The sequence below is a fragment of the Gossypium arboreum genome, chromosome 6, assembly GCF_025698485.1.
Source record: "Gossypium arboreum isolate Shixiya-1 chromosome 6, ASM2569848v2, whole genome shotgun sequence".
NCBI classification, from domain to species: Eukaryota; Viridiplantae; Streptophyta; class Magnoliopsida; order Malvales; family Malvaceae; genus Gossypium; species Gossypium arboreum.
Window position 1 is genome coordinate 132,044,103 of NC_069075.1, and position 19,477 is coordinate 132,063,579.

General features: G+C 38.2%; 1 non-coding gene across 1 annotated transcript; it reads left to right on the top strand.

Moving 5' to 3' along the window:
- Window positions 1-7,348: 7,348 nt before the first annotated feature.
- Window positions 7,349-7,455, top strand: LOC128294660 (small nucleolar RNA R71). The gene has a single exon (XR_008284968.1). It is a non-coding gene; the product is annotated as a small nucleolar RNA R71 (small nucleolar RNA).
- The last annotated feature ends 12,022 nt before the right edge of the window (window positions 7,456-19,477 follow it).

Sequence of the window (19,477 nt, forward strand, 5' to 3'; positions counted from 1 at the left end):
TATCGAATAGTAGTATAGTTCTGGTGAGATAGGAAATATCGTATCCACGAGGACTAAAAGTACTAGTAATTACTATCTTTTTATTATTTAGCCTAAGAATTGAAGTGTGTTTTTAAACTAAAACTATTTATCTAATTAATTAAGATTTTGACAAAGATGAAGTTTGGAAAATACTTTAGGAAAAACAGATGGAGAAGACAATACCCAAGGCAGAATCCACCTAGACTTCACTTATTACTTCTGAATTAGACAATTTATTCACTTAACTTAATCCGTAGAAATCCCTAATTTATGTTAATATCTCTCTCGAGACTAAGAACAACTGACTTTAGGTTGATTAATTGAAATCTCTTTCTAATTAAAACCTCTATTGTCACATTAACTCGATCTATGGATTCCCTTATTAGATTTTACTCTAATCCGACAGATTTATGTCGTCTTATCTCTAGGATTTCATTCAACTCCGCTTCATTATGAATGATCTACTCTTAAACATGGACTTTTGCGCCACTGAATAAGCACATCAAAACATGAATTAATACCCTGGAACATTAAAACAAGAATTTAGAACTCACAATTAAGAATAAGAAAAAGTTTTTATCATATAATTCAAATAATAATAAGATTCGTCATAGGTTTCATCCCTCTTAGGTATTTAGGGAGTTTAGTTCATAATAATAATGGAAAACATCTCAAATTTTGGAAAACAACAAAACATAAAGAACCCAAAGAACTTCTAGGAAATTGGATCCCGGCTCCGAGGTGATTCCGATGGCTTTTCTTGAGTACTTTCCCCCTCCAACTCTCCGTCCCCCTCTAATCCTCTTCTAGGGTGTTTATATAGGCTTTAGGATGCTTCAAAACACTCCAAAGTGCCCTTTTTCGAATAGACATAGGCTTGGGCTCGGCAAAGACATGGACGTGTGTCATGCCCGTGTGAAGCTGCTCAGGCCGTGTGCAATACTGAGTTGGTTCTTAGTCGACACGGCCATGACACACGGGCATGAGGTCTACCGGTGTGTCACACACGGGCGTGTGCATCACCCGTGTGGAAGTGCTTAGGCCGTGTGAAATACTGATTTAAGCCCAATTTGTCTGTTTTTGGCCCGTTTCTCGCTCCTTTTGCTATCCTAAGCTCTCCTGAGTATAAAACATGAAATTAAAGGATTAGGAGCATCGAATTCATTAAAACCAAGGAGAAATCATTCATAAATATGCCAAGCATGGGGTAAAAATATGTATAAATTACGGTTTCTCAAATATCCCCACACTTAAGCATTTGCTTGTCCTCAAGCAAAATCCTTAACTCACAATCAAAATAAATTCTTCTCAACTTATAATTCTCATCAATAATGTTTCAAAATAACCCACAAGTAGTCATATATTGAAAATTTAACTAAAAGAACATTAAAGTTTCAAATAGTCAAAGTTGAGCATTTTAATCATAAAATTATAGGCATCCCCCTTTATCTAAGTAATTAAATTGACAATGGTTTACATCCTCACTAAAGGTTCACTCAAGTCACTCAATGTGTTTAAGGTTCAATGATTAAGCACTCATTAGTCAAACATGAAAAGTTATTACCATAGGCTTGCATGAAAATCAAATCTCCACCACTATAAATGAGATAATACACAAATCAAAAGGTCATTGAAGGGTTGTAACGGGGCTTTGGGTTAAGGTGTGGATAAAGGCTGAAAAAGAAACAGTTAGAATCGAGATTAACTTGATAAATTACCTAACTGGGAAAAAAAATAACATCACTTGAATAAACATGAGCTTCATCTCAGAATATGGAATTAAATACTTAAGCTCAAAAAACAAATAATTACCACCAATATGTATGTATGTATGTATGTATATATATATATTTTTGTTAAGAATAAGAATAAGTACAATAATGGAAAATACATAATAAAAAATAATTCAAAGATCTGGAATGAACAAGAATAATTAGGTATCTAATTAAATTAAATCTCGATAAAAAAAGGGGTTAATAAAAAGGGAAAAATTCTTAATGAATCAAAAAAGGTTAAGTTATGGGTTAATAATAAGGGAAAAATTCAAGAAATAATAATTAAGGCTCAAAGGGGTTCACTAGGGGTCAATTATGTGGGTAGGCTTTTTATGGGTAGATGGGTTAAAACCTAAGTGCCTTTATCATTTTCGTATATCAAATCGAAGGTATGGTCTTGACATGTATAATCAATGCAAGTTCTAGAATAACAAATCAATGGTGACATACTCGTAACCAATAAAATTAGTGACCAAGAAAGATATATGCTCTAAAAGGCTCAAAATCTCACAAAAATTATGGGTATTTGATGTCAATCCTGTAAATTCAAAACTTCAAGATAATACCTCAATTCAGGGAAACAACCTAGGAATTTTAATTCTAAAAAATTTCAACTTATCGTACTTGATTCTCTAATGTCTTAAAGTTTAAACAATCAATGCATAGTTACTTATGATTTAATTCAAAAAATATCAATAAAAATCATAGATCAATCAAAATTTACTCTAATAATGATATGAGAAAATTATTTGAGAACAAGATTAAAAATTCAGTGATTTTCTAATAATCACATAGATAACCTCCCCACACTTAAGATGGACATTGTCTTCAATGTACAAAGATAGTTAATAACAATATAAGCATAATATTAGAAGAGGGGGAGAGAAGCGAAACTGCCCTGAATATTTGGATGAGGTCCTTGGAGTAGCAAGAGCAAGAATTGTAGAGAAAGCCGAATAAAAGGCATGATTCTGAGGTACTAATAAAAATAAACACCATTGTGAAAGGGAATTAAGGGATAATTCAATAATAAACATAAAGATAAGCAGAGTTTAAAATATAAAACATAAGTTTTCGAAAATAAATAAGACACAATAGAATTTAAATAAAAATAAAAATAATATTAAAATAAAGAGACTCAAAAGACCTCATCATCAGAGTCCTGAGCAGGTGGAACTAGAGAAGAGATATGGAGGTGGTTGCAAATCTATCGAAGAGTGGCATCGATGCTGTCAAATCGCTCTAAACACTGCTGCTCAAAGCAAGTGAATCGCTCGGATAAGTCTGTCAAAGTAGCAGCAGGAGGGCGGTGATGTGGTAGTGGTGGTGGGGGTGGGTCCTCGTGAAGGGGAGGGACATCGCCAGTAATGTCCTCTAGTTCTTCCTGATCAGTAGACTGGACGAGTCAGTACTGAGGTGGGTCGACTCCATGGCGTCGCTCTATCATCCGCATGTGGATCATACTAGAAATTCCTTACGGAGACATCTGGCCAACTAATGTGAGTGTCGATGACATCTCTGGAGTGTCGAAGAGGTCGAAGTGTCGAGTGAGGTGAGTCACATAAGGGCCAAGGCAGATAGGGCCCCTCCTATGGCAATCCGTTTGGTGGCAAAAGGTGAAGGCGATAAAATATGCTAAGCCAAACACATGGCCAGTATCCATGCTCCACAGGAAGTACGAGTCAGTGGTGCTAACGACTCCGGTGCTCTCTCTTCTCCTAGTCAAAGTATGAGCCAAGATGGCATGAATGGAGCGAAGTGCTGGAGGGAGAGAAGTGGCTTTCAAATGACTGGCGTCATAGGGGACCGTACTCGCTGTAAGGTCAGTCCAACAGCAAGATAGCGAATAGTGGATGTGACGATAAAGTTGTAGAAAATTTGCTGAAGCCATGAACTCCTCTGTGTAGAGGCCAAAAGCAGCGCTAAACTCAGGTACACTCATATGCCTGAAAAGTCCACCAAGTCTGAAAACGATAGTACCAGTCTCGTCATGTGTATTCATCATGTGCTGTAGGTGGAAAGTAGTGCAGAACTCCAATGTCAGCTCTGAATATGTGGGCTCGATGATTGCAAAGCGGCCCAGTCAATACAGTGGCCCAATCCTAATGGTCATACATGTAGTAGCTGAAACAGGTCGTCCTTTGGGCTGGAGAAGAATCGAAGCAGTGGGTGATGAGCTTCAGTTGAAGCGCTCGATGAGGTTGCGCCAGGACCCTTCCGCTTTTTCGAAGCAGGTACAGCAATCTTTTTGCCTCTTGTGTTTTTCATGATGGGTCTGCAATAAAGCAAGTAAAGAATTCAATTTGTACGAATCAAAATACTCAGCATTGGCTAAAAAGAGCCGTTCAAGTTTAACTCCATCATAACAATGGCCATAATTACAATGCGAATTGCCTAACAAGAACTTAAATACATTATATTTCCTAAGTGCAACCTAAATACATAATATTTCTAAAATAAAAATTAAAGGGAATTGTTCAAGAGGAAAGACAAGAGTGAGCAATAGTTAATGGAAATGAACAATAACTAAAGTCAGTAGGCCAATGAGAAAAAGAGAATTAAAAATAATAATTGTAATAATAATAAAAAATAAAAATAAAAACTTAAATAAAAATATAATAAAAAATGAAGGTTAGAAAGTGAAAAAGGGAGAATCGATGGTGGTTGGTGGTTGGTGGTTGGTGGTAGGTTGAAGCAAAAACGGCGGTGGAGGGCACTGGTCGGTTGGACGGTGGAAAGTTGGGCCGGGGCACAGGTGTGGGGAGTGAGCCATGCGGTGCGCTGGTGGAAGCGGAAAAAGAAAGGGAAAGAAAGAGAAGAAAGGAGAGGGAAGAAAGAAAGGGAAAGAGAGAGGGATGGGAAGAGGGGGTCGGTGGCGGAGGCTGCTACTGGTGCGTTAGCGTAGAGAGGGTGCTCGGGGGTGGGGGAAAGTTTGGAGGCTACAGCGGCTAGGGGGGAAGGTTGGGGAAGAAGACAAGGGAAAAAAATTAGGGTTTGGGGTAGGGTTTAAAAAAGGGCACATTCGTGTGAGGCCTGTGTTGGCCACACGGCCGTGCCACACGCCCGTGTGGCTCGTGCCTAGCCCGTGTTTATTGTGAAAATTGAATGCATAGTCGTCACACGGCCTGTCGACACGCCCGTTTGGTAAGGTCGTGTGGTACACATGGTCGCGTCGCACGTCCGTGTGCTAGGTTCTTCGGTTCTCCCACGCTTGTGTGTACTTCCCACACCCGTGTGTCTGAACACACGGCCGTGTGCCTTGCCCATTTGGCTCCTGACTTAATTAAAATTTTTAATTTTTGCTCCAATTTTCATACGGTATAGGGCATGCCCGTGTGTCCAAGCCGTGCGGCTCAATATTTGGGAAAGTTTTAGCTTTGTTTTCACACGGCCAAGGACACGCCCGTGTGTCTAAGCCGTGTGAGCCACTGTACCTGCATAAAAACACTAAAAATAGCTAAAATAAACTAGTTAGTGGTGTTAGTGCTCGGGTTGCCTCCCGAGAAGCGCTTATTAAGAGTCTAACCTTGACTTACCTCTCGTTCGCATGATTATGATGGATTGAGGAGTTGAAACTCCTCACTTCTGCTATCAATTTTATCAAAATAAGGTCTGAGTCGAGTATTATTTACCTTAAAAGTTCTGAATTTAGTATGTGTTACCTTGACTGTACCATGTGGGAATATGTTCATTACCGTGAAGGAAGTCGCTCCGTCTGCATTGTGCTCTAAATTATCAAATCGGGGGTCCTTTTTATCTAACAATATTTTATCCCCAACTTTAATTCACTTTGTTTCACCCCTACGCTTTTGTGGTGTCGCTTTGATTTTTCGTGTGCTTTTGGTTTCTCCTTGACATTTGTTCGCCATTCATCTTGTTCATCAATTTGAAGTTTTAGTTCTTCGTGAGTCGATCTGTTTTTGTGGCATGGATTTGAATGAGGCTCCATCACGCTCTTCCTAGGAGACTCCTGCAAAGAAGTTTGAGTTGTAATATTATTTAAATTAACCGAACGTAAACTATCATCTCGATTACTAGATATTTTAGCAGAATCACGAGCTTAGAGAGTAATGGTGTCATCGCCTATACGAAGTATCAATTCACCTGTGCCAACATCAATGATAGTTCTAGTAGTTGCTAAAAAGGGCCTTCCTAAGATTAAAGGCACGTCACTATCCTCTTCCATATCTAGAACAACAAAATCAATTGGGAATATAAATTTATCGATTTTAACAAATACGTCTTCAATAATACCCCTAGGAAATCTGATTGTTTTATCTGCCAATTGAATGCTCATCCTAGTTTGTTTGGGTTTCCCAAGACCTAGTTATTTAAACATTTTATAGGGCTTGACATTAATACTTGCCCCTAAATCAGCCAAAGCATTGTTAACATTTAAACTACCAATTAAACAAGGAATCGTAAAACTCCTTGGATCTTTCAACTTGTTGGGTAGCTTATTCTATAGAATGGCTGAGCAAACTGCGTTCAACTCCACATGCGACACCTCATCCAACTTCCGCTTATTTGCTAAAAGCTTCTTTAAAAATTTAACTGCATTCGACATTTGCGAAAGAGCTTCAATAAATGGTAAATTAATATTTAATTTCTTTAATAATTTAAGAAATTTACCAAATTGTTCATCCATGTGGTCTTTCCTTGTCGCATTGGGGTATGGCACACGAGGTTTATATTCTTTACTTACCAGTTTTTGCTTACTATGGTCCACCTCATCCTTACATTTACTTACCACAATTCCTTGCCTCGGTTTTGGTTAAGGTTCAACAAACCCTTCTTCATCTCGAACAGTAATTGCATTAAGCTGTTCCCTTGGGTTAGTTTCAGTATTACTCTGCAAGCTACCTTGTGGTCGTTCGGAAATCAACTTAGCAAGATGTCCCATTTGAGTTTCGAGTCCTTGAATCGATGCTTGTTGATTTTTAGGAGCTGTCTCGGTATTCTGAAAACGAGTTTCTGACACCGAAATGAATTTTGTTAGCATCTCCTCAAGGTTCAGCTTATTTTCCTGTTGGTAAGGTGGTTGTTGAAAACCTGGGGGATGTTGTGGCCTTTGATTTCCTTGACCACCCCACAAGAAATTGGGATGGTTCCTCCAACCTGCATTATAAGTGTTACTGTATGGGTTGTTTTGAGGCCTAGAATTGTTATTACCCATGTATTGAACTTGTTCCTCATCGGTGCTAGGGTTGAATATTGGATAATCTGTGTGTACTTTTCCTCCACTTGAATCACACCTCATTACTGGATGTACCTGAGTAGAACTATACAAACCGTCAATCTTTTTTTTATTTAAAAGCTCTACCTAGTTAGATAGCATAGTAACCGCGTCGAGGTTGAAAACACCAGCAGCTTTCATCGTCTTTGTTCTCATGACTTGCCACTGATAGTTATTCAGTGATATCTCTTTAATAAATTCATAAGCCTCTTCAGGTGTTTTGTTGTTTAAAGTTCCACCAGCGGCTGCGTCGATAAGTTGCCTTTTTGAGGGGTTCACACCGTTGTAAAACGTCTGAACCTGCAACCATAGAGGTAAATCATGGTGAGGGCACCTTCTAAATAAGTCCTTGTATCTCTCCCATGCATCATAAAGAGTTTCTCAATCCATCTGCATAAAAGAAGAGATATCATTCCTTAGTTTACCTGTTTTAGTCGGCGGAAAATATTTTAGTAAAAATTTTTCAGTCATTTGTTCCCAAGTAGTGATTGACCCTCGTGGTAACAAGTTTAACCACTGTTTAGCTTTATTTCTCAATGAGAATGGAAACAACCAAAGGCAAATGGCATCATCAGAAACACCATTGATCTTAAAAGTGTCACAGAGTTCCAGAAAATTTGTCAAATGAGTGTTTGGATCCTCGTCATGCAAACCATCAAACTGAACAAATTGTTGTATCATTTGAATCGTGTTAGGTTTCAGTTCAAAATTATTTGCAGCAATAGCAGGTCAACTATACTCGATTCAGCTCCTATTAAAGTAGGTTTAGCATAATCATACATAGTACGAGGAGCAGGATTCTGATTTACTGGGTCTGCAATAGCCACAGGAGGTAACTGATTATTTTGATTATCAGTCATCTCCTCGGTTGTGCTTTGAATATTGTCCTCTTATCCTTCCTCTATGTATCATAGGCTTCGCCTTATTTCTTTTTGGTTTCTGTGAGCTGTGCTTTCGATCTCGCTATCAAAAAGTAGAGGTCCTGAAGGATTTTTTCTAGTCATAAACTATAAAAACCTGTCAGAAGTAAATAAAAGAAAATTTAGTAATATAAATAAAATTAAAATTAAATTAAATTGCAATAAAATAAATGGCTAAAGTAATAAAAATTAAGCGTTCATAATATTTTAGTCCCCGGCAACGGCACTAAAAACTTGATGGTCGTGAAACTAACTATAAATTCGACTAAGGCAAGTTCACCTATCAAATAGTAGTACAGTTCTGGCGAGATCGGAAATATCGTATCCACGAGGACTAAAAGTACTAATAATTACTATCTTTTTTTATTATCTAGCCTAAGAATTAAAGTGTGTTTTTAAACTAAAACTATTTATCTAATTAATTAAGATTACGATAAATATGAAGTTTGGAAAATACTTTAGGAAAAACCGATGGAGAAGACAATACCCAAGGAAGAATCCACCTAGACTTCACTTATTACTTCTATTTATTCACTTAACTTAATCCGTAGAAATCCCTAATTTATGTTAATATCTCTCTCGAGACTAAGAATAACTGACTTTAGGTTGATTAATTGAAATCTCTTTCTAATTAAAACCCCTATTGTCGCATTAACTCGATCTATGGATTCCCTTATTAGATTTTACTCTAATCCAGCAGATTTATGTCGTCCTATCTCTAGGATTTCATTCAACTCCACTTAATTATGAATGATCTACTCTTAAACATGGACTTTTGCTCCACTAAATAAGCACATCAAAACCTAAATTAATACCCTGGAACATTAAAACAAGAATTTAGAACTTACAATTAAGAATAAGAAAAAGTCTTTATCATTTAATTCAAATAATAATAAGATTCGTCATAGATTTCATCTCCCTTAGGTATTTAAGGAGTTTAGTTCATAATAATAATGGAAAACATCTCAAAGTTTGTAAAACAACAAAACATAAAGAACCCAAAGAACTTCTAGGAAATTGGATCCTGGCTCCGAGGTGATTCCGATGGGTTTTCTTGAGTACTTTCTGCCTCCAACTCTCTGTCCCCCTCTAATCCTCTTCTAGGGTGTTTATATAGGCTTTAGAATGCTTCAAAACCCTCGAAAGTGCCCTTTTCAGAATAGAACTAGGCTTGGGCTCGGCAAAGATACAGTCGTGTGCCATGCTCGTGTGAAGGTGCTCAGGCCATGTGCAATACTGAGTTAGTTCTTAATCGACACGGCCATGACACACGGGCGTGAGGTCTACCCATGTGTCACACACGGGTGTGTGAATCACCCGTGTGGAAGTGCCTAGGCCGTGTGAAACACTGATTTAAGCCCAATTCGTCTGTTTTTGGCCTGTTTCTCGCTCCTTTTGCTATCCTAAGCTCTCCTGAGTATGAAACATGAAATTAAAGGATTATGAGCATTGAATTCACTAAAACCAAGGAGAAATCATTCATAAATATGTCAAGCATGGGGTAAAAATATGTATAAATTATGGTTTATCAGTACTCCGTGCAGTCTCACAATCTGAGAGATGTACAACTTAGCAAATTTATCAAGTGAATAAACCGTGCGTACCAAAATGAAATGGGCCGATTTATTTAGCCTATCAACAAGCACCTATATTGTACCTTTCTTACTTGGAGACAAGGGCAAACCTGATACAAAATCCATCGTGATTCTATCTTATTTCCACTCGGGAATCATAATTGGCTGTAGTAATCCAGACAGTACTTGATCTTCAGCTTTGACTTGCTGACAGATTAGACATTTCGAAACAAATTTAGAGATATCACGCTTCATACCATGCCACCAATAAAGTTGTTTCAAATCATTATACATTTTCATACTTCCCGGATGAACAGATAAACAACTACTATATGCTTCATTCAAAATCATCTGAATCAACTCTAAATCTCTCAGAACACATATTCGGCTTCTGAATCTTAAACAATCATCAGTGTTAACTTGAAATTCTGAATCAGGGTTCAAATCAGGGTTCGAATCACATTGATCTCGTTTTGCTACCATTTTATTATCAACTTTCTGAGCTTCATAAATCTGTTGTATAAACAACGGTCTTGCTTTCAACTCAGCTACAATCGAGCCGTCATCTGACAAAGCCAACTGAATATTCATTGCACGCAGAGCAAACAAAGATTTTCGGCTTAATGCATCAGCCACAGCATTTGCTTTTCCCGGATGGTAGTCAATTACTAATTCATAATCTTTTACCAATTCTAACCTCACTGTTGCAAGTTTAAATCTTTCTGAGTCTTCAGATATTTCAAACTTTTGTGATTTGAATAAACATGGCATTTCTCACCGAACAAATAATGGTGTCAAATCTTCAATGCAAATACAATGACTGCTAACTCTAAATCATGCATCGGGTAATTCTTTTTATTCGGCTTTAACTATCTCGAGGCATAAGTTATAATTTTACCTTGCTGCATCAAAACACAACACAAGCCGTTCAATGATGCATCACTATAGATTACAAATTCTTTAGCCGATTCTGGCTAGGGGTGTACAAAATTCAGGTAAAACCAAAAAAAATCGGTTAGCTGACCGAATTCGGTTAACCGGTCGGTTAACCGAATTAATTCGGTCAGGGGTCGATTAATAATTTTTTAAGTTTTCAGTTAACGGTTAATTCGGTTTGAAACCGGTCAGTTACCCAAATTTTTTCGGTTTAACCGAAAAATTAATAAATAAAATTATAATATATAAATAGCCCACTATTCACTCAAACCCAATCCAACATAAACCCAAATACCCAATCTAATATATATTAACCCAAGTACCGAACCCAATCATAAAATTACAAATAATTTAATAAATAAAATAAAAATCTAAAAATAAAAATAAAAATAAAAAACATATAATTTAATACAAATAATTCAGTTAATTCGGGTAATTCGGTTAATTTGATTAATTCGGTTAATTTTATACTTACTTTAACCAAAATAAAAAAACATATAATTTTCGATTCGGTTAATTTTTTTGAAAAAAAATCGGTTCTGTTAACGGTTAAAAAATTTGAAAGGTCGGTTAATTCAGTTAATGTTATTTTGGGTCGGTTAACTGATTCTGGCTGTACTAACACTGGAGCTTCAGTCAAAAGAGCTTTCAGCTGATCAAAACTTTTCTGTCACTAATCTGACCACTCGAAGTTAACATCTTTTTGTAGCAGTCTCGCCATCGGGGTTGCAAGCATAGAAAAACTTTTACGAATCATCTCTAATAACTGGCGAGTCCCAAAAAACTACGGACTTCAAATACATTTCTTGGAGGCTTCCAATCTATTATTGTAGAAATCTTGTTCGGATCAACCCGAATACACGATGCTGAAAAAATATGTCCCAGAAAACCAACTTTGCGCAACCAAAATTCATATTTACTGAACTTTGCAAATAGCTAATTATCTCGCAAAGTCTGTAACACTACTCTCAGATGTTCAGCATGTTCGGATTCATTACAGGAATAAATAAAGAAATCATCAATAAACATAACAACAAATCAATCCAAATACGATTTGAAGATCCGATTCATTAGGTCCATAAAAACAGCAGGTGTATTTGTTAGTCCAAAAGGCATAACTAAAAATTCATAATGTCTGTACCTCATTTGGAAAGCGGTTTTCAGCACATCAGAATCTTTAACTCGTAGCTGATAGTAATCCGACCTCAAATCTATCTTTGAAAACACTGTAGCCCCTTTCAACTGATCAAACAAATCGTCTATACGTGGCAGGGGATATTTATTCTTAATAGTTGCTTTATTGAGCTGTCGACAATCGATGCACATTCTCATAATTTCGTCTTTCTTTTTCACAAATAAAACTGGTGCACCCTAGGGAGAATAACTCGGTCGTGTGAAACTCCTATCTATCAATTCTTCTAACTGAGCTTTCAACTCTTTTAATTTGGTCAGTTCCATTCTGTACAGAGCTACGATATAGGAGTTATTCCCAACACTAACTCAATACCAAACTCTACCTCTCGGATCGACGGCAAACCCAGTAACTCTTCAGGAAACACATCCGGATATTCACACACAACTGAAACTGATTCAATCTTCTTTTTGGTCACTTTAGAATCGAGTACATAAACAAAGTAAGCTTCACAACCCTTTTTCACATATTTCCGAGCTAACATCGAAGAAATCACTGCCAGTAAACTATTCAAATCATTAGACTCAATCCGAAATATTTCATCATTCTGACATCTCAATTCAATAGTTTTCCATTTGCAGTTTACAATTGCATCGTGCAATATTAACTAATGCATACCTAGAATTATATTAAATTCGTCGAATGGTAACAACAATATATCGACTGAAAAACAGGAATCTCGAATCATCAATGGACAGTTCTTATATACTTTATCAACAAAGACACATCTGCCTAAGGGGTTCGATACTCTAATCACAAATTCAGTAGACGCTACAGGCAAAGTCTTACTGGATACTAAAGTCTCACAAACATAAGAATGAGTTGATCCTGGATCTATCAATGCAATCACAGTAGTATCATAGAGAGTGAAAGTACCAGTAATAACATCTAGAGATGAAGCTTCTTCGCGAGTGCAAATAGCATAGGCTCTGGCAAGTGCTTGGGCTTCAGATCTCATAGTCGTGGCTTTAGTCATTCTCTGGCTACCACTTATATTACTCGTGTTTCTGGGTGGTCTACCTCTAGCTGCAGTGTTACCCGGCCTTGTATTCCATACTATGTATTGTTCAACCAACTCGGGACAATCACGAATGAAATGATCTAATGATCCACATTTAAAATAGGCCCGATAATTCAATCTGCAGTCACCGGGGTGGCGTTTACCACAATATTTGCACTCGGATCGGCTAGATCTGATGTTACCAACACTAGCTACTGAGGTAGCTTTCAAACTCACAGGTGGTCTGCCTCGATCTCGTCTAGAAAAACCCACAGCAGTCTTTGAACAGCTAAAATCATCTTGGAACTTCTTTGATGCTAACTGAAATGACTTACTCGATGATCTTTTTCGTACCTCTCTAGCTTCTGAGTCGGCTTTTCTTTTCTCTTTCCCGAGTTTCTCAGCTTTACACACTCGTTCGATAAGTACAACATGTAACACCCCGTACCCTAGTCCGTTACTGGAATCGAACACAAGGTGCACACAGACTTAACTATTTTCACAGTCCATTTAGAAATTTCTAGACAAGCTGGTTACTGCATCACTGTCGCCTTAAAAATCATATCTTGAGTTTCAGAGCTCAAAAATTTGTTTCGTAATTTTTCCCTGAAACTAGACTCATATATCCATCTACAGATTTTTTTCTAGAATTTTTGGTTGAGCCAATTGGTACAGTTTATTAGTTAAAGTCTCCCCTATTCCAAGGTTCGACTACACTGACCTTTATGCATTACGAATTGGATATCTTCTGGTACAGGTCTTTAATACTGATGCTGTTTATTTCTTTAGAAACTAGACTCAAATAGGAATCTATACATATATGGCATGACTCCTAATCATCTCTGGTTAATTTACAATGAATTTCTAAAGTCGGAACAGGGGATCCAGAAACCGTTCTGGACCTGTTTCACGAGAACTTTAATATCTCTTAACATATAACTTATACGACCGTTTCGTTTCTTCCATATGAAAGTAGATTCATCAAGGTTCATTTACATAATTTATTCACTATTTAATTCCATTCCTACAAATTTTAGTGATTTTTCAAATGCTCACCACTGCTGCTGTCCGTATCTGTTTTCAAGGTAAACTTTACCTATTTCGTGGTTTCCATAGACCAACTAGAGTTTTGTCATACATAGGTCCACATATACTCATATTTAGCCATTCCAATGGCTGATCATTTGCCCAACACTTCCATTCCAGTCCATGCTCACATCATGAAACCATACATATATACATAAACACAAATAGTCTAATGCCATACCCCACTTTTTACGAGCCATTTTCGCATGGTACACACATACATCACAAAACGTATTTGAAAAACAGCAAAGGGTAGTCCTATACATGCCATATCCGGAGTTCAGCTAAAAGAATACCAAAAGGGCTTTGATAGTGTGGATGACTTCGACTTCGATGATCCCAAATCCGATAGCTAACGAGCAAAATCTATAAAACAGAGAAACAGAGAAACGGAGTAAGCAATTTATGCTTAGTAAGTTTGAGCAAAGGATTCCAGCACAACAAAAGCATAGCAATCATATACCTAACGGATAATTTCGTATGCACAAATTCTCAATGTCATACTTATTTCACATTCCAACCCCTATATTCATACATAAGGGATCATCTTAGCCAAATACCGGAAGCTCATTACTCGATCGAGTGAATATCATTCAAGGAATCAACTAATTTCAAGCACATACGAACATACCTCATTGCTGGAATTTTTCAAGCGTATTAACTGAAATTTTACAGCAAGAACGCTCGTTCTCGAATCACGTACCTTCGAATTTAACCGGATATAACGACTAGCTCAAATGCATTCGGGACAAACCCGGTTATAGTAACTCGCACGAATGCCTTCGGACTTAACCGGGTTTAGTAACTCGCACAAATGCCTTGGGCTTAACCCGGATTTATTAACTTCATTTAACGCCTTCGGATCTTAGTCCGGATATGGTCACTTAACACAAAGCCTTCGGGACTTAGCCGGACATCATTCAAATAGCCAAGCACAATTATCAATAAATCATGACACATTCAGTATTTCATTCTCATTAGCAAAATTCAAACACAAGTCACTTATCACATTTGCAATTTCGCTCAATAGCCACACACAAAGAGCATGATCTAATCAAATCATAATCTAAGTTCCATTACTCGAGAACTTACCTCGGACGTGGTCGAACGATTTCGACGGCTATTCGACGACTTTTCCTTCCCTTATCGGATTTAGCTCCCTTTGCTCTTGAGCTTAATTTAACAAATAAATTGGTTTTATCATTTGAGCATCGAAAGAGGAATTCAAGGTACTTAGCCCACATATTTTCATTAGACATTAAAGTCACATATGTACGGAAATCATGAATCAACTCAACACATTAGTTAGTACTCTCCTTAGCCGGATTTTCTAAGCCAAGAATAGGCATCAATATGCTTGCCTCTAACCGAATGCATGCACACCATTTCCCTCATGTGGCGAATATGCATGTCCATGTTGAGGCCAATTATACACTTAATACCACACAAAAAAACAGCATACATTTTACTAACTAACGATTCCATATTGTAACTCATTACACATCTATCATTTCCTTCATAACCAAACATCATCACAAGCAAATATACACCTTGAAATAGTATATATGTCATACCAATACATCATGTGCAAACATATATTCATGTAGGTGCAAGGGCGAATCTCAAGTTGCTTATATCCAAATATAAACACATATCCAAAGCTCAAATCTTACTTACCATGCAACATGCATGAATCATACTTATGGATACACCATGGCCGAATACACCACCACACCATACCGTTTCAATTTGGTCATGGTTAAACAAAGAACTTAGTATCTCATTCAAAAATGCTAAAAGAAAATCTAAGAGTCCTCAATCCCCCATCACATGTATCATTATCAAGCTTGATATTTAGCATGCAATGGCATTAACACCACATTTACTTTGGCCGAATTTCATTCCCATGACATGGCAAAGATTTGAACCATGGGCTACCAAGAACATCAAGCTAGCAACTAAAAACATGCATGAATCTTATGGCACAACCTCAAACATACCTTAATCTTGATGCAAGTATAGCCAACCTCTTCCTAATCCTCTTCCAAAACAAACATGAAGCAAAATTCCTTCCTTCCTCTAGTATTTTCGGTCAAGAGAGAATGAAAAGATGGATGAACAATTTTTTTTTCTTTTCTCTTCCACAATGCACGGCAATGGGGGGTTTCACTCACACACACACATTTTTTTTCTTTCTTTATTACCCATACTTATTTGTTTATTGTTTCTCCCTAATGCACCAACAAAACATGTTTCATGACATGTTTAGCCCATGATTCCTTGTCATGGCGGCCACTACAACTTGGGGGAATTTGACATGCAAGTCCTCCCTTTGACTACATGCACTATTAGGTCCTTATAGATTAGCCTTTCACTTTTCAAAAGTGTCACACAAGTCCTACTAACTGAATTCACATGCAATCGGCTAAATCGAACATGAAATTTTCACACATTCATAATTACATATTCTAGACAATAAATATTACATTCAAACATTTGGTGACTCGGTTTAGCGGTCCGAAACCACTTCCGACTAGGGTCAATTTTGGCTGTCACAACTCTCCCCACTTAAGAAATTTTCGTCCCCGAAAATCTTACCGGTAAAAAGGTTTGGGTAACGCTCTTTCATAGAGCTATCGGGTTCCTAAGTAGCTTCTTCCATCCCGTGTTTGAGCCATAACACTTTTACTAACGGAACCCTTTTGTTTCGAAACTCCTTCACTTCACGAGCTAGGATACGAATCGATTCTTCTTCATAACTCATATCGGATTGAATTTCAACCTCTGATGGACTAATTACGTGCGACGGATCAGATCTATAGCGCCGAAGCATCGAAACATGAAAGACGTCGTGAATCTTTTCAAGTTCGGAGGTAAAATCAAACGACACGCAACTAGACCGACTCGTTCGGATATCTCATATGGCCCGATGAACCTCGGGCTCAATTTGCCTTCTGACCAAATCGAGTATCTTTTTCCAAGGCGAAACTTTAAGAAACACTTTATCTCCCACTTGATACTCAATGTCTTTTCGTTTCAGATCCGCGCACGACTTCTAACGATCGGAGGCTATCTTGATTTTCACGGATTACTTTTACTTTCTGTTCAAAGATCTTTAATCAAATCCACTCCAAAATTTTGTTCTCACCGAGCTCGGTCCAAAACAATGGTGTACGGCATTTACGCCCGTACAAGGCCTCGTAAGCGCCATCTTAATACTTGATTGAAAACTATTGTTGTGCGAATTCAATCAAAGGTAAGTACTGTTCCCATGAACCACCGAACTCGAGGATGCAACATCTCAACATATCCTCAAGTATCCGAATTATCCGCTCGGATTGACCATCGGTTTGGGGGTGAAAGGCGGTCTTGAAATGCAACTTGGTACCCAAAGCTTCTTGCAATTTCTTCCAAAATCGCGAAGTGAATCTCGGATCTCTATCCGACACAATGTAAATCGGTACCGTGTAATCTCACAATCTGAGAAACGATAATTCAACTAGTTTATCCAATGAAAATCCAGACGCACGAGGATAAAGTGAGCCGACTTAGTCGGTCTATCAACAACAACCCGGATCGCATCCTTCTTACTTGCGACAATGGCGGTCCGGACACAAAGTCCATTGTGACTCGATCCCATTTCCACTCGGGTATCGTAATCGGTGAAGTAATCCTCAAGGCACTTGATGTTTCGCTTTCACTTGTTGACATATTAAACATCTCAAACAAAGTCGGAGATGTCTCGTTTCATACCATGCCACCAAAACCGACGTTTCAAATCGTTGTACATCTTCATACTCCCGGGTGGATTGCCATCCGGCTACAATGGGCTTCGTTCGAATTATCGAAATAAGTTCAATTCTTTGGAACACACAGACGACTTCGAACCTCAAACAATCGTCATCATCAATTTGAAACTCCGATTCCTTGTTGGAACACACTCATTTCGCTTTTGCAACCAACTCATCGTCAACCTTCGAGCTTCACGAATTTGATGAGTCAACAATGGATTGGCCTTTAATTGGCTATTAACACATTGTCGGGTAGAATAGACAAGTGTACATTCATAGCTCATAAAGCAAGCGGTGATTTTCGCTTAAGGTGTCCGCAACCACATTAGCCTTTCCGGGTGATAATCAATGACAAGCTCATAATCTTTTAACAACTCGAGCCAACGTCTTTGTCGCAGATTTAAGTCTCTTTGAGTCATCAAATATTTGAGAATTTTGTGATCCGAATACACATGGCACTTCTCACCAAATAAGTAATGTCGCCATATCTTTAAGGCGAATACGATGGCAGCCAATTCGAGATCATGGGTCGGATAATTTTTCTCATGTGGCTTTAATTGTCTCGACGATAGGCCACAACTCGACCCTCTTGCATCAATACGCAACCTAACCCAAGTAGGGAAGCGTCACTATAGATGACAAACTCTTTGCCGATTCGGTCAGATTTAGTAATCTTGGAGCTTCCGTCAAATGAGTTTTCAATTGGTCGAAACTTTTCGACACTTTTCCGTCCATTCAAACTTGACATCTTTTCAAGCGGTTTCGTCATGGGTGTGGCTATCATCGAGAATCCTTTTACAAACCGTCGGTAGTGTAAGCAAGTCCCAAAAAGCTCGAACCTCAAGAATATTTCTGGAGGCTTCCAGTTAAGTATGGCTAAAATTTTACTCGGTCGACTCGAATACCCGATGCAGATACCACATGACCCAAGAAGCTAACCTCTTAACCGTAACTCATACTTGCTTGAACTTAGCATATAACCGCTTATCCGTAAATTTTGCAACACTAATCTCGGGTGCTCTGCATGTTCGGTCTCATCTCTTGAATAGACCAAGATGTCGTCAATGAACACAACTACGAACCGATCCAAATATGGTGCAAGATCCGATTCATCAAATCCATAAATACCGCAGAGGCATTAGTGAGCCCAAACGGCATCACTAAGAACTCGTAGTGACCATATCTCGCTCAAGGTAGTTTTGGGTATGTCCGAATCTCGGATTATGAATCGATAATAGCCTCGATCTCAAATCTATTTTTGAGAACACCGAGGCTCCTTCAGTTGATCGAACAAATCATCGATACGTGATAGCGGATACTTGTTCTTTATTGTCACTTTATTAAGTCGACGATAGTCGATGCACAACCTCATGGTTCCGTCCTTCTTTTCACAAACAACACTGGTGCACCCCAAGGTGAAAAACTCAGGCAGCAAAACCTCTATCCACCAACTCTTGCAATCGAGCTTTCAACTCCTTTAATTCCGTTGGTGCCATACGATACGGAGCTATCGAAATCGGTGTGGTCCCAGGTACAAGCTCAATGCCAAACTCTATCTCCCGAACAGGTGGCAAACCCGGTAATTCTTCGGGAAAAACATCCGGGTATTCACAAACCACCGGCACAGATTCGGGTTTTATTTCTAACTCCTTATCATCAAGTACATACGCAAGGTATGCTTCGCACCCCTTTCTTACATATTTTTGGGCCAACATTGATGATATTACAGCTGGCAACCCCTTTAAGTCCGTAGACTCAACTTGGATCATCTCGTTATTTGCGCACCTCAAATCAATAGTCTTGCTTTTGCAATTCACAACCGCATCATGCACGGTCAACCAATCCAACCCAAGAATAACATCAAATTCATCGAATGGCAAAAGCATCAAGTCCGCGGAAAACAGAACCTCAATTACTAGGGACATTTCTTACACACTTTGTCGACC